Raw genomic sequence first — 17,406 nt, 5'->3', positions numbered from 1 at the left:
ATGGATCTCAGGAACTTGCCCAATCTTTTCAAATTGAAACTGTGATTACTGTCTTGAGAGGAATTAGCTGGTTACTCTGGTCTCCACTGAGACAAAGGATTATTGGATTAGAATTGTGTCTACCTACCACCACGACCCACTCCAATATTTCCAATTTAAGGATTGATTTTTTTAGATTTTTTAGATTTGAAATCCACCAAAGTGATTCACTTAAAGGGGAACTTTACGCTCACTTTATGCTTACCAACTTGATTCCTCACAAATGACCACCACAAATAGTGAATAACAAGTCAATCCACTTATTTAACCAAATGGCATATAGAAATTGGAGTTCTACAGGTTACAATACACCTGAAAATAATGAGTGAATGTATTAGATGAGAGCAAGCCTAGATCTCATTCAACCAAGAGAGAGGCTCTACTCTCACTTATGTGGGAAATTTCCTGAAGTCTCTAAGGAGATAAACTGGAAATTTGGGACATACTTAGGAGTTGACTTTGACTTCATGTCTGCCTTCCAGTCTTTCACTCTCTTTCTCTGATTTTGTGCATCTATTAACCTGTTGCTTTGTAATCAATTGGTCTATTGTTGGAGGTATAGAATGTTTTAGTATATTTGTCATTGCACAGAATTTACAAGACTTTGAACTGAAAAGCTTGGGTGCAAGTCCAAGTTTTCTGAATTATGTGACTAGAGGCAAGACTGAGCATCATTTTTTTCTCTGTAAAATGGTGATAATGCTATCTCCATTGATTATCTCATAAGATAGTAACCATTAATTTTGCCCAATGTTACATATTTCTATTACTAAAAAGTAACCTTCATTCTCATTCATAGTGGCTCTTCACTCTTTCTCTATCTATGGCTGTCATGGTAGAAACTGTAGGGGGTGCTTAGATATGGGAATCATAATTTTTAAAAATTTTCATTGTTTTAATGGTTGCTATGACCAAACAATTCACTAACTAGTGTCTGTCACAATGATAATTATTTTCTCTATATTTAACTAGGGTGGTCCTTAGATACCAGAATCTGTCAGAGCTCTAGACAGTCCAAGTACTGCCTTAGTATTTTCAAAATATAAAGAGACCTAGCATAAGTTCTCTAAAATATTAGGTAGTTCCTCCATGGAAATCAAACACAACAGAACATAGAAAATAATCCCACATGATCAAGGATCAATTTTAGTACTGAAATATTAATCTCTCCTTTTATTAAAGTCTATCCCTGAGATCTCATTATGCTATAGAAATGGCTGAATTCTTGAAGGATCTGCTAGCTATGCACAATCTTTGACACATCATACCAAATGAAAAAGACTTGAAGTATGGCACCAGCAAGGAACTGTATTGTCTGTCATCTGAGGTTCAATCTTGTTTAGTTTAGAAAGACAGGGTCTTAAACCATCTCCCATTCCATCTGATGCTTGCAATGGAATAACAAGGGCAGAGATCTCAGAGCACAGGGGATCCTACAATTCTGTTGTTTTGAATCTGTAGCACTTTGCAGCTGATTGACAAAGTTTAGTAGTTGGGATGAGTTCAATAGCAGTCTACTAGACCTCTAGCCTATTCATTGAATGGGTGTCTCTCACTCAAAGTGAGAATTTTATAAGACCTTAGCCTGAAAGGGTCTCCCTTTGCATCCTAAGCCACCTCCAGTCATCTTGATGAATATCAAGCCACTGGATCCAGATGGCTCAGGAAAAGAAAGTGAAGTTGGTGACCTTGCACAGCCCTCCCTCACTCAAATCAAAGTCAGCTGCAAGTCATATCATCATCCTGATGTCATGGTCCTCTTCCAGAATGAAGAGCAAACACAACAACAACCAGAGCTCCAACTAGGAACAAGCCAAGGTTGTGTAGTTCAGACCCAAACCCAGACCAGGCACTTACAGAGTTTAAATAAAGTAAAGGGCATTCAGACTTTACCATGGTTCAAACCACTTGGGCTCACTGAAACTTTGTAGGTTCCCAATATGAGCTGTATTTGAGATACTGGAACAACATCATATTCAATGCCCCAAGAAAACAGCATTAGGACATGAGAGAACGCAAAATGGGGCCGTTACAGCCCAATCATTCTTCCAGAACTTCACAAGACCTAGCCTTGACAGAAATATGAAAAACTGGAAGCAAATCTGGAGGAATGAGTAAGCAAACAAAAATATCCTGTCATAAAGATCTATTATGATGATATGGACTCTTAAGACACAAACCTAGAAGAACAGAATGCCTCCCCAATACACATAAATAAAACCTTGAAAACTAAAACAAAAAACCCCCATAGCTCATGTACAAATTCAGTTAGAATTCCTGGTACAGCTGAAGTAAGAATTTTATTATTTTTAATTATTTTATTTGTTTTCAGTGTTCTACAATCATTTTCATATATGTTAGATTTCTTTCCCCTCTCTCCCCCTCCTTTCCTCTTCCCTCCCTACTACCTCCCCAAGATGGCATGCCATCTCATATAGGTTCTATATATACATTCCTATTAAATACATTTTCACTTTAGTCATGTTGAATAGAAGAATTAAAATGAATGGGAGAAACCATAAAACAAAACAAAACGTAATACAAAAGTAAATAGTCTGCTTCATTTTGTGAACCAATTCCATAGTTCTTTCTCTGAATGTGGAAGGCGTTTTGCCTCAAAAAGTCTATTGGGAATTTTTTAGGTCCTTGCTTTGCTATGAAGGACTAAGTCTAACAAGAAAATTCCTCACACACTGTGGTTGTTGCTGTGTACAGAGTTCTCCTGGTTCTGCTCCTTTCACTCAGCATCAGTTCATATAAGTCTTTCCAGACCTCTCTGAAGTCTTCCTGTTCATCATTTTTTATAGCAAAATAGTATTCCATTATATTCATATACCAAAACTTGTTTAGTCATTCCCCAGTTGATGGGCATTACCTTGATTTCCAGTTCTTGGACACCACAAAGAGAGCTACTATAAGTATTTCTGTACATGTGGGACCCTTTTCCATTTTTATGATCTCTTTGGGATACAGTGAAGTAAGAGTTTTAAAAAAGAGTTTAAAATGTTTTTCTAAATGAAATAAGAGCACTAAGGGAAAAATGGGGGTGGAAAGGAATGAGAGCTATGGAAGAAAGAATTAGTGAAAGGAATAACAAACAGCTTGATACACATGGTGAAAACCTTATCCAAGCAACAGTCTTTTTGAAATTAGAATGAACCAAAGAGAAGTTCCATGAGACAATTAGAGATATTGAAACAAGATCAAAAGACTGCAAAATAGAAGAAAAAGAGAGGTATCTCATATAAAAAAATGACCTAAAAGCAAATCAAAGAGATATAATTAAAGAATCATTGGATTACCTTAAAGCCATAATGAAACAAAGATCTTATATATCAAATTTCAGAAATCATAAAGGAAAATGACTCATATCTCTTAGAGTGAAAATAGAAAGAATTCACTGATCACATCCTGAAAGAAACCCAAAAATATAACTCCCAGGTCAAATAAAAATTGCTGCAAGCTGCCATTAAGAAAAAAAGTCAAGTAATTGAAGTCAGGATCACAGAATACGTAACAATAACCACTACAAAGGAGCAGAAAGCTGGGAATATGATATTACAGAACATGAAAGATGTAAGCATTAACCAAGAACAATTTACCCAGAAAAACAGAATGTAATCCTACAGGGGGAAAATAGACCTTTAGTGAAGCAGAGAACTACCAAGTAATCCTGATGAAAGAACAGCACTGTGTGGGAACTTGGAAATAAATGTAAAGGAAGGAAGGGAGGAAGGAAGGAAGGAAGGAAGGAAGGAAGGAAGGAAGGAAGGAAGGAAGGGAGAGAGGGAGGGAGGGAGGGAGACAGGGATGAAGAAAAGAAATATTTTTAAGTACTTACTTTGTGCTAGACATTATGCTAAGTCTAAGTTCTTTATAAATAATATCTCATTTGATCCTCATAACAATCCTAAATGAGTAAGTGCTATTACTATTTCCATTTTTATTGAAGAAATTGAGTCAGATAAAGATTAAGTGACTTTGCCCAGAGTCACATGACTGGTAAGGTGCCTGAGGTTTGATTTGTCTCAAGTCTTTAGTCAAGTCTTCCTGACTCCATATACTAGACGTGTAGTGATGGGAAAGAAGAACTATGGGGGAAATTATCTTGCAAAATTTGCGTACACAATAGAAGCCCATACAGATTAGGAGTGAGGGGTCAGAGAGAGTAAATGACAATGGAATTTCATTTTCATTTGAACTAGTCAAAGGAGGGCACATAGTTGGGAGCAGAAATAAATTTCACTAAATAGGGAAATAGGAGGGAAAGGAGAGAAAGAAGAAGAAACAATAAGAGGGAGGGTAGATTAAGGGACAGATTAGTTCTAAACAAAGGAAAATCTAACCATGGAGTATGGATTGTGAAGAGAGGGTTAAAAGAAAAGATAAGAACCTGTGACTGGGCTCTGGGCAAAGGAAAAAAAGAGGGGGCAGGAGAAAAGTAACAGTTTACATCAAATCTGGAGCAGTAGTTCTGGGCATACTCTTCCTCTTTCATCCTTCTCTTCTTGTGCAGGAAACTGATCAGAACAGTAACCAATCATAATTTGAGAGGAGTCATAATTGAAACATGCTACTCACCTCTTGAAAGAGAGGTGGTGAATTTAGAATGCAAATTCAGACTTTTCTTTTGCACATGACCAATGTTTGTATTTGTGTTTATTTGTTTTGCTTAACTATTAATATTTGTTATAAGGATTTCATTTTTCTTTTTTTGGGGGGGGGATAGGAGAGAGAAGATAAATTTCCATTAATTTAAAAAAAAATTGTTAAAAAATACAGAGCAGTTTGTTTTCACCAACCACACATCTTTCTTATAAATGGTATTTAAAATATAAAAATTTATAAGTGCTTATAAGGAAGGTATTCTACTGCTTATTTTCACATACCATATATCTCTTCATTTCCCTTTGGGTTACCTGCAACTTTTATTCTTATGAATAAATGATTATGAGAAACAATATTTATATCCATTTTTGTTGTTATTGTTCAGTTGTTTCAGTTGTGTTCAGCTCTTTGTCAGCCCATTTGGGGTTTTCTTGGAGAAGATACTGGAGTGGTTTGTCATTTCCTTCTCCAGGTTATTTTACAGATGAAAAAACTGAGGTAAACAGGACTAAGTGACTTGTCCAGGTCATAAGACAGCTAATAAGTGTCTGAGGCCAGATTTGAACTCCAGTCTTTCTGACCCCAGACCTATTAGTCTACGTACCTTTATTTTGCCTTTATATTCATGTACTCAAACTCAAATGGATCTGTGGCCTCATCAATTTGAGAGTTCCCCCAATGATGCATATCCTAATCCATCCATGCTTATATATGCTGCTTGACTGTCTCCTGTCTACCTATAAGTTCAGCATAGGGTACATCAAATGTACTTTAGGCCTTGCTTGATTTCTCCTGATAGCATGAGAGTACCATTGGAACACTGTGACCATGTACCTGTCTTCCCTCAGTCTTACCATGTGACTAGTTATCTTTTCTTTTTGTCATATGGTTCTTTGATTACATAGTTTACTTGCCTTTTTTAAAAAAGAGTTTCTCTGCTGCTTGTTCATACCCACCATGAAAATTTTCATTGTTCACTAGGTGAAGTTCATTTTTAATTCTTCAGAGGCAGGGAGATTCTAGGTCTTCCTGCCATATAATAAAATTGGCAAAATGTTCATATTGGAAAAAAAATGACTCTTTAGTGTAATGGGAAACTTGGAGTCAGAAAAAGTGGTTTTCAGCTTCCTAAAACTAAAACAATTCAGTGAGGTATCATTTTTAACTTTTGGACCAGCTCATTGTCCACCTGTATTTTCTATCCTCCTCACCTGGCTACAGTACTCTGTAACTTTTCTGATTTCTCCACCATGCCTCAATATTGGATGACTCCCTTGCCCCTGTTTTTCTACTTCCTTTTGTTATGTGCTATCTGGAAGATTATACTATACACTCCTTGAAGACAAAGACAGTTGTTTTGTTGCATTTGTGTCTACAGTGCTTAGCATAGTGTCTAAGACATAGTAGGGACTTAAAAGTTATTGCCTATTTATTATTGACTATGGATATGTACACACACACACACAGACATATAAATACATATATGTATATATATACAGTGTTGGTATAGATATAGATATATACATATCTGTATGTATGTATGTACACACACAGGTGTGTACATACATACATACATGCATATATGTATGTATGTATGCATATAAATTCATCACACATGTGTGTGGATATGTGTGTGTATATACACATGCATACATATATATACACACACATATATATGTATATACATAGTCTCTACAGAATGCCATTTAGTTGCAAATTCTAACCTGTTGAAGTCTGGGCAGTTGACATTCTTTATTCATTTTCTCTTTCCTGTGTGGGTGAATTAGCCAAACTCCTTTGAATAATTGCAGATCTCTTCAGGAGGCTCTGTAATATCATGGAACTTGCAAAAATAAACCCACTGTGATCTGCAAATAGGAGCACAAAGAAGCCCTCATCACCAAGAGGTTCTCCTCTAAAATAGTTAGGAATGCCCTTTCTCACTTGGATGCTCCTTTGGAGCTCCTCCATAACAGTAGCAAATGCTTTTGATTAGCATATATCCCCATATTTTATGTTTCCTTGATTATTGTTTTATCAGAACATCATTCAACAGAATTATTTGTTTTATGTCTTCTGAGAAATATTGAATGATCTTGATATATGGATAAAATATAACTTCTTGTAAGAGAGCTTGTAAGGTAGCATTTTGTTTTATTTTGTGAAATAACAAACAATAAACACAATAAGAATCTTAAGTTTTCTATATCTTTTAGTAAATTTTAAAATAATAAAAGATGTAGTCTATTGCTGTATAGATGAGACAGTGTATTTTGGAAATCAATAAGATAATGATTTTTTTCTTGCCATTGGCATTTCCCCCTACTTTTGGAATATGTTATAAATCAATCTTGAAATGCCTTCATAATTGTATCACCTCCGGTATTGTTCTTTCTTTCACACTGACACCTATATAACATAACTTGAAAATTATTGCTGTTAAAAATAATCTCTTTAAAATAATCTGTTTCAGCTTGGGTTGAAGAGAAGGATGTCTAGTTTCTCAAATGAAACTCAGGCTGGGTCCATCTCATGGTCTATCTATGGTGCCTGTTCAACATACATGTACCAAAGACTGACACAATGCGCTGCCCATGAAATTATCTGTCATTATCTCTACAGTATCTATTCCTCAGTCACTTTGTAAAAAAAAACCTGTGTGGTTTGGTAGGTTCATCTCTTTTGAGTAAATATGAAACTCACTGAGGAAGACATGCAACATTCAGGATTAAGTACAATTCTTAGCAATGTAACATACAGTATAATACATAAATAAAAACATATGAAGAAGCTCACAATCTTCTGTATTGGTATTTTATACAGCACAGTTACTTGATGAATCATTTATTATGGACCTACAGGGCAAAACTGAGAGACTACAATGCATTTTCAGGTGACAAAATACCCTAGTTTGAATGGATTTCTACTTTGAATGAAGTAAGTAGAAAGATTTGATATGAAATAAGATTGGAAAGTAGTCTGATGCCAGATTTTAGAAAGTATTCAGTGCAAGAGCCACTAAGGGAGTTTTAGCAAAGGAGGGACATGAAGAGATCTAAGAATAATTAAATTTACTTGGGCAATAGTGTAAAGGAAGAGTTGGAAAGTAAAGAGAATGAAGATAAGTTGTGTTATGAGCTTACTGCTGGCTGTTGGTACTAAGGAATTAGTACTAAGTTGATAGCGATGGAGATAGAAGGGAAGACATAGGTCTTAGTGATATTGAAGAGTTGGGATCAGTAAGACTTTGTAATTAGCTTGATGTGAGAGGTGAAGGAGGATGGTTTTTTTTAAAGATGAAAATATGGGATACAGAGTTGATTATAATTTCACAGACAAATAGAGAAGTCAAAAGAAGCAGGTTTAGAAAGAAAGAAAATCATCAGGGTTTTGGACATACGTAGTTTGTGTTTTCTTTTGGGACATCCATAAAGACCGGCTATGTAGGTAGTTTGAGATTCATATCTGGTGTTCTCAAAAGAAGTAAGGATTAAATATATCTGTATAGATGTCATGGTTGAAAATATATAAATAAATGTGATTGTTAACCAAAAGAGTATTGAAAAGTAAGACACCTGAGAACAAACACTTAAGGAAACTGCATTAAACAAGTAAGAAAAGGAAAAGTCAATGATAAAGACAGAAAAGAAATTACAAGAGAGGTAAGAGAAGTGAGAGGCTGTGGTGTCTCTGAAAGCAATGGAAAAGAGAGAATCTAGTGGTAAGGAATAGTCTACTATGTCAAAAGCAGAAGAGAGTTCAAGGATTATTAAAACAAGGTCATTGTATTTGGTAATTCAATGAGAATGCTAATAATCTTTAAAAAGTCACCATCAGTTGACTGGTGGAGACAGAAACCTACTTACAAGGGGTTAATGAAAGAGTATGTTGCTGGTTGGTTGGTTGGAAAGAAAAAGGAAAAGGAAAAGCCTTCCCCTCCCCTTCCTTCTCTTCTCTAAAAGAAGGTAAATTTGGATGGCCAAAAGATGCCCAGTTGACTTGGGTTTTACTGGCTCCTTTTTCCTTTCCTTTCCCCTTGCCTTTCCCCTTTCCTTTCTCCTTTCCTTTCCTTTCCTTTCCTTTCCTTTCCTTTCCTTTCCTTTCCTTTCCTTTCTTTCCTTTCCTTTCCTTTCCTTTCCTTTCCTTTCCTTTCCTTTCCTTTCCTTTCCTTTCCTTTCCTTTCCTTTCCTTTCCTTTCCTTTCCTTTCCTTTCCTTTCCTTTCCTTTCCTTTCCTTTCCCTTTCCCTTTCCCTTCCCTTCCCTTCCCTTCCCTTCCCTTCCCTTCCCTTCCCTTCCCTTCCCTTCCCTTCCCTTCCCTTTCCTTTCCTTTCCTTTCCTTTCCTTTCCTTTCCTTTCCTTTCCTTTCCTTTCCTTTCCTTTCCTTTCCTTTCCTTTCCTTTCCTTTCCTTTCCTTTCCTTTCCTTTCCTTTCCTTTCCTTTCCTTTCCTATGGGCCACAAGAGTTAATGGAAAGACTTTTTAGAGTTGAAGATTCTTGAAGATGTTTTTCATAAGGAGAGAAATGAAGGCTGGAAAAGTAGGGGTGGGAGACTGAAGACTTTATAAAGAGACAATGATTGATAATGATAGAATAAGGTTGTAGAGTAAATGAGAGGGTCTAGGGAAGAAATGGGATCAAGGATATAGGTAAAGTGATTAGGTATAGTGAGGAATAGGGAAAGAAAATGTCTGATATAAAAAATGTGATATGAAAGAATATGATAAGGGGGCATTGAGAGAAGTTATATTAGGTGAACTTAATCTTCACAATGAAGCTGGATAGTGTATGTACAGAGTGATACCTCATGTGTAGCAATATTATACAAAACAGTTGTTCAGTCATTTCAGTTGTGTACAAATCTTCATGACTCCATTTTGGGATTTTCTTGGTGAAGATACTGAAGTGGTTTACCATTTCCTTCTCCACCTCATTTTCCGATGATGTAATTGAGACAAACAGGGTTAAATGACTTTTTCAAGGTCACACAGCTACTAAGTATATGAGGCCAAACACCATCTAGCTGCCCACCACCCAATAATATAACCCAGATAAGGTTATATAAAATGAATTTTTACTGGATGGTGAAGTTATATGAGGTAACAGCAAAGGGAAAAACAAACAAACAAGGAACAACACAAAATGGTGCCCACTTAAATGAAGAATGGCCAATAAGTCATGGTATATTATATCATGATATCTACCTCACAAGGTTATTGTGAGGGCCAAATGAGATAATTTATTCAAAGTGCTTTGCCAAGCTTAAAGTTCTATATAAATCCTAGTTATTATTATAACAAATGATGAATATGAGGAATGCTAAGAATCAGACAAGTGAAATCTAAATGCACAGATATAGGGGATAGAAAGCAGAATACTAAGAAAATGAAAACAGATACATTGAGAAGATATATAGTTCATGAGTCTTCCCCTAATTATAACCATGAAAGGTTCATGATTTCATTCTCTTCTCATTTTATTTTTATGTTTTGGATTTTAATATCCAGGTTATAAATTCATACTGAGTTCATTATAGCTATGTAATATATGATGAAGCTCTGAACTGATTTTTTTTTTTTTACCAAACTACTTCTCTGCTTTCCTAGTTCTTGTCAAATAAGGAGCAGTAAGGAAATTGCTAATAGATAGGGAGAGATTGAATGTAAGAGAGAGAAAGAGTGGGAATTGATAGAAGGGGTAATCTGCTGGATGAGATGGAGATATAATAGGATTATTTGTACATGTAGAGGGTTTTCCCTTTACATATTGTGTGAGACAAGGTTGAAGGAGAAGATAGTGACAGAAATCATCTGAGTGATATGAGATGAAGAGGAGGGGAGAAAATGGAGTTCTTAATGAATAGCCTCAATTTTTTCAGTAGAATGTGAGACAAAGATAAGCAAATTAGTAGAGCATGGAAGAGTTTACCCATCAGATCTATGGATAGGGGAAGAATTTAGAATGTAACAAACTAGAAAGCGTATTGTAATATATAAAGTGGATGATTTTGAGTATGTAAAATTAAAAAAGTTTTGTCCAAACAAAACTAATACAACCTAAATTAGAAGAAAAGCAGAAAACCAGGGAAAAATGTACTGCAAATATCTCTGATAAAGGTTCCACTTCTCAGGTATATGAACTGAGTCAAATTTATAAGAATACAAATAATTCCCTAATTGACAAATGGGCAAAGGATATGAAGAGGCATTATTTTCAGAAGAAAATCAAGCTATCTATAGTCACATGAAAAAATGCTCTAAACCACCATATATTAGAGCAGTGCAAATTAAAACAACTTTGAGGTACCACCTTACACCCATCACATTGGCTAATATAATAGAAGAGGAAAACGATAAATATTGGAGAAGATGTGGGAAAACTGGTTCACTAATGTACTGTTGGCAGAGTTGTGAACTGATCCAACTGTTCTGGAGAAAAATTTGGAACTATACCCAAAGGGCTATAAAACTGTACATGCCCTTTGATCCTAGGTCTGTATCCCAAAGAGATCAAAAAAAGGAAAAGAACCTATTTGCATAAAAATATTTAAAGCAGTTCCTTTTGTTGTGGCAAAGACTTGGAAATTGAGGGGATGCCCATCAATTGGGAAATGGATGCATGATTTCTGGTACATGATTATGATGGAATATTATTGTGAATATTATTTATATGTGAATATAATTGTGAATATTATTTATATGTGAATATTAATTAGCAGAATGATTTCAGAAAAACCTGATGCACTGAAACTGACACAAGCAGAACCAGGAGAATATTGTACATAGTAACAACAATATTGTATGATGAACAATTGTGAAATATTTAGCTTTTCTCAGCAATAAGTGGTCCAAGACAATTGCAAAGGACTCATGATAAAAAATGTTATCCATCTTCTTAGAAGGAACTGATGTCATCTGACTGAAGCATACTGTTTTTCCCTTCCTTCTTTCCTTCCTTCTTTTCTTCCTTCCTTCTTTCCTTTTTTCCTTCCTTTCTTCTTCAGTTTTCTTCCACATAATGACCATCATGGAAACATTTTACGTGATCACATACAAATAACCTATATCAGATTGTTTACCTTCTCAAAGAGGGGGGAAGAGAGGGAGGGATAGAATTTGGAAAACAAAACTTAAAAAAAATGAATAATGAATGCTAAAATTCTTTTTACATGTAATTGGGGAAAATATTATTTTATTATTTAATTATTATTATACATGACATTTATATTATAACATATAAACACACTTATGTGTAAATTAAATTATTAAAATAAAATATTATTTTAAAAATACGACGCAAAGATCTAAGCTGAAAGGGTGGTGAAAGGAAAAGCAATAGGAGATTTGAAGAGAGATGAAGAGATGCCATAAGTGGGATAATAAGTGGGATAGTAAGTGGGATAGTAAGTTAATAAAGGAGGTCTATTGTTTCCTAGCAGCAACACAGGCCCAGTTGATGTTGTGGAGCATAAATTTACAATGGACTCAGAAAGAATGGTTGCACAATTTTCTACATCTTGTTCAGCATGATATATATGAGTTAAAGAACTGAATGATGCTTGGCATGGTACAATCTGCATTATAATAAAGGGGCAGGAGCTCATGAGAGAAGTAAAATATGGAATTAAATGAATTCATCAAGGGTTGAAGATGGGAAAAGGAATAAGGAGTGGTTAGTGTAGGGGTGGTGGCATGGAAGAACTCTGAAGGATCATGTGATTAGAGATCATGTTGTGAATAATGAGTAGGGTTTGGTGTGGAAGGCAGAGGGAGAGCTAATGAATTACCAGTTTTTATTAATCTTCTCAAGGAGCTAGCTTTTTCAAACTTTTTTTTTCTATTTCAACTATTTACTTTTCCTTTTCCTTTTTATCCATTTCCCTCTGATTCCTACTTCTGTACTTATTCAAAGTATAAGTCCTCAGTTTGCCTTATACCTTTTCACATCTTCCAAAGCAGAGCCTTTAAGACTTTCCATTAAACAACAGTGATGACATATTGTCACTGCCACAGTTCCATCAGTTCTGCACATTTGACTGTGTACACATCAAGAGAGTCTAGATACTTGACAGTATTTTTTCAGTCAATTGCTCCTTTCCACAATATTAATCCATAATACCAAATATCTAACCAATCTTAAGGAATTTGCTAACTCATCAAAATAGACCACAATCAAATAACAAAGGTCAGCAAATTGTCAGCAAAATGCAACTTCTGCTATTATAGCTCACACGACTCCACTAGAGTGATTACTACCAATGATCATCTTAATTAGCTCTTAGCAAAGGAATTTATTAAGATTAAGAACAGTTGGTTTAAAAAAAATTCTCTGTAAAAGCCTGGGAACTATGCTTCAATAAATGCACACAGGTACATATAAAGATTGAAATTATACTTGAGTTCAACTGTAGGAAGCTGCATGTGCAGTAACTCATAACTCTTGATATTGATAGTTATTTTTCCCTTTGATCAGCTTTCATAAATCTCAGATGGTATGAAGCTCCCTGATTTATAGGATAGTCAGGTGTGCTCTGAAAACTTATTTTTTTTTCCTGAGTCTACATCTGGTGATTTCTTTTTTCCATCATGAAAGGGTTATGCTCCATGAGTCTGTTCTCTCAGACAACTATTTCTTATGTCTGTAACCACTTTTAGTGTGTCACTTCTCTTGGCTAGATGTATTGCCTCCTACTGGTCTAGTCTCTCTAATGACATAGTCAATAGGGAGCTCATAAGAGGAGTGGAGAATAGAATGCCTAAAAGTCCCCTCCAAACCCCAGAGCAATTCTTTCTCAAGGGCTTTATTTTCCCTCCACAGCTAGTTCCAACTCTAGAACTGGAAAATTCTAAACTAGAGCTATTCTACCACTAGACTGGCTAAATTCATAATTTGACTTTGTGTTTTGTACATAAATCCAGAGAGGTATCTGAGTCAGTCCATCACAGGATGTTTCTTGATAGTGTTAGCTGCCTTTTGTCTGATAGTTCAGGATCTATAATCCTCTGCACCTGTTGAAAAAGATTTATTCACATATCATAGGGTGGTAAGAAAATTCATTAATGTAAACTTTAAGGAATCCTTGTGTTAATTTATTGATTGATTCAACTGAAGTGTCTGGTTTTCTGTCATTACATTGAGGTAGGAAATAGAATTATCTCTTTCATTACAAAAGCAAGTTACAAAATAAGATAAACAAAATAGCATTGAATATAGAAGAGAAAATCCAAATAATAGTAATATTGAGAGGAATGAGAAAATAAAACAACACAATAAGAAAAAAACTTCAAAACAAAGTTACATATCAAAATTGAAGGAGAAATTCAGCAACATCAGAATCAAAAAGAAAATTGAGCACCCAGTAATCTTCCTTGAAAGTAGCCAATACTGAATTAATTACAATTGTAAACTCAGCTTGTGAAAATGGTGAATTGGAGGCAGTAACCCAGCTGAATTTGCTCAACATTCTCCTCCAAAAAAATTTAAAATAACATCTGAAATCAAATTTTGGAATGGCAGAACCAACAAAAGGTCAGAGTGAAACATTTTTCTGGCATAAGAAAACTTAGAAGGTCAGCAGGCAAGATCTGTTGCCCCAGGACAGAGCCCTATCTGGAGAGCAGGTACAAAGTAGAAGCAACAGCATAGTAGCAGCAGTGACTTCAGGAATGCTCAATTTAGAACTGGTAAGGTGGTCAGACAACTGGTCACAAAGACATTACAAGGCACCCTTTGCTGGCACTGGGAAAGTGGAAGCTAATGACTCCAAAAGACATCAAAAATTCAAGCAAAATAAAAAGAATGAAAAAAAAACCAAAAGAAAATGTGAAATATCTCATTGAAAAACACCTGGCATGAAAAATAAATAGAGAAGAGATAATCTGAGAATTATTGGATTATTTGAAAGTCATGATTTTGAAAAGAACCTTCACATCATATTGCAAGAAATGACCAAAAAAATTGTCTTGATATCTTAAATATAGAGGAAAAAATAGAAATTAAAAAAATCAACTGATCACCTCCTGAAAGAGAACTCAAACTGAAAACTCCCAGGAATGTGATAGCCAAATTTCAGAGCTCCTGGGTCAAGGAGAAAATATTATAAGCAACAGAAAGAAGCAATTGAAATATCATGGAGCCATAGTTAGGATCACACAAGATTTAGCAGCTTCCATGTCAAAGGAGTGGACATATGATATACCAGAAAGCAAAGAAGGGAGGATTACAACCAAAAATCACCTACTTGGTGAAACAGAGTATAATCTGTCAGGGGAAAAATTGATATTTAATGAAACAGAGGACTTTCAAGCATTCCTGATGAGAAGCCCAGAGCTAAACAGAAAACTGATTTTTAAATACAAGATTCAAGAGAAGAATTGTTATTGTTTGTACTTCATTCTTGAAGAGGACCAAAGACTTCGGGAAGGTCATGTATTGACTTGCAAGTGAATTGAATTTAAGTGAGGCAAAGCTGTGCAAAATCATCAGTCTCACTCTCTCCTCCAGAGTCATTGGAGTCCAGTGGGAGGACATAGGTCAGGATGACTGATGATGACTATGGATGTAGAGACCTTGGCTTTTTTAAACTAAGCTTTTTCCTATGTCTCAGTTTGTCCAAGATAACACCCATTCAGTGGTTAAAGGATAGGTAAGAATGGAGGCAAAAAAAAAAAATGGCCTAGTTTGCTTACTTAAAAGAATAATTCTAGGAGGGGAAATACCCTTAGGGTTTCTGGCCATAACAAAAACAATGCTATTCACACTCACTCTGAGCCATCAAAACTCCAAACCAAGTGAGACTTAGGTAGAGACTTATCATTGGCCAATCAGGGAGGGCCAGAGTGATTTTGGTTTAAAGCCATAGTCAAGTAGCTCCATTTCAATATATGAAAACTACATGAGATGAAAGGGTTAATGGTCTCGGTTTTATTTTTTTGAAGTAGGGAAGAAAAAATTCTAGCTGCAAACCCAGATATCTTGCAATGCTGAAGTGATTAAAATTTATATTCCTTCGATCAGAGAACACACATGTATGACTCCCCACAAGAGAAGCATAAGAAGGTGAACACCAAAGAGAAATCATAAGGGACTCAATAAAGTTAAATTGTTCACATTCTCCCCATGAGAAGATGATTCATGTTACTCCTAAGAATTTTATCTCATTGTGAGTCAATTATTTTGGAATCATCTTCCCATCCTATCCCACCCCCCTAAAAAAGGAAGGAATAAGAAAGACAGAGGCACTGGGAGAAGGGATAACAGAGAGGTAGATTGAGGAAAATTTTCTCACATAGAAGAGGCACACAAAGAAAAGCTTTTACAGTGGAGGGAGAAATGGGGGTGATTAGACAATGCTTGAACCACACTCTCATTGGAATTAAATATGTGTGTATGTATCCAGTTATGTATGGTAATCTATCTTAACCAATAGGTAAAAAGGAAAAGAAAGGGATAAGACAAAGGGGTGGAGATGACAAAGGGGAGAACATTTTAAGGGAGGAAGTGGTTAGAAACAAAATAGAATTTTGAGGAGGGAGAGGATCAAAAGAGGGAGAAAAGTAATAGAAGAAAATGGGATGGAGATAAATACATAGTTAATGGCTCAATTATAAAATGGAAGAAAAAAGCAAAATGGTTTAGAAACCAGAATTCAACAATATTATTTAGAAAAGACACACTTGAAACAGAAACACACACATAGAGTTAAATAAAGAAGGCAGGGATCTCAACCATGACCTCAGACAAAGCAAAAGCAAAAACAGATTTAATCAAAAGAGATCATCAGAGAAATTGGATTTTGTTAAAAGGTACCAAAGACAAATAATTAAAAAAATTTTTTACAGCCAGTTTCTCAGATAAAGGCCCAATTTTTCAAATATATAATGAGTATAGAATTAAGTAAAATTTATAAAACTAAGATCCATTCTCCAATTGATATCAAATTCATATCAAAGGGTATGAACAGGGAGTTTGCAGAAGAACTCAAAGCTATCTATAGCCATATATAAAAAAAAAAACTAAAATCGCAATTGATTAGAGAAATACAAATTAAAACAACTCTGAGATACCACCTCACACCTATCAGAAATGACAAATGGTGGAGGGAATGAGGGAAAACAAGTAAACTAGGGAACTTTTGGAGTAGTGAACTGGTCCAACCATTCTGGAGAACAATCTGGGACCATGACCAAAGGGCTATAAAACTGTACATACCTTTTGATCCAGCAATACCATTATTAGGTCTGTTTCCCAAAGAGATCAAAGAAAAAGGAAAAGGACCTATATGTACAAAAAATATTTATAGCAATTCTTCTTATGGTGCCAAAGATTTGGAAATTGAGGGGATGTTCATCAGTTGGAGAATGACTGAACAAGTTGTGGTATATGATTTTGATGAAGTGCTGTGGAAAATCACAAGGGGGTAGATTCAGAAAAACAAGGCAAGATCTGTGAACTGAAGCAAAGTGAAGTGAGAAGAACTGGAAGCCACTGTTCCCAGTAACAATGTCTTAATGATGATCAACTTTGAAAGACTTGGACACTATGGTCATTATGATGTTCTAAGACAATTCCAAAAGACTAATGATGGAAACATGCTACCCACTTCCAGAAAGAGAGCTGGTGAAATTGGAATGTAAATTAAAGTATAATTTTCTCTCTTTATTTTTCTTGCTTTTTTCCAATATACTTAATATGGATTTCTTTGTATGATTTCACACATAAAACTGATATCATAATTGATTGCCTTCTCAATGGCTGGGGTAG

The sequence above is a fragment of the Notamacropus eugenii genome, chromosome 2, assembly GCF_028372415.1.
Source record: "Notamacropus eugenii isolate mMacEug1 chromosome 2, mMacEug1.pri_v2, whole genome shotgun sequence".
Taxonomy (NCBI): domain Eukaryota; kingdom Metazoa; phylum Chordata; class Mammalia; order Diprotodontia; family Macropodidae; genus Notamacropus; species Notamacropus eugenii.
Note: the sequence above shows the minus strand (reverse complement) of the source record.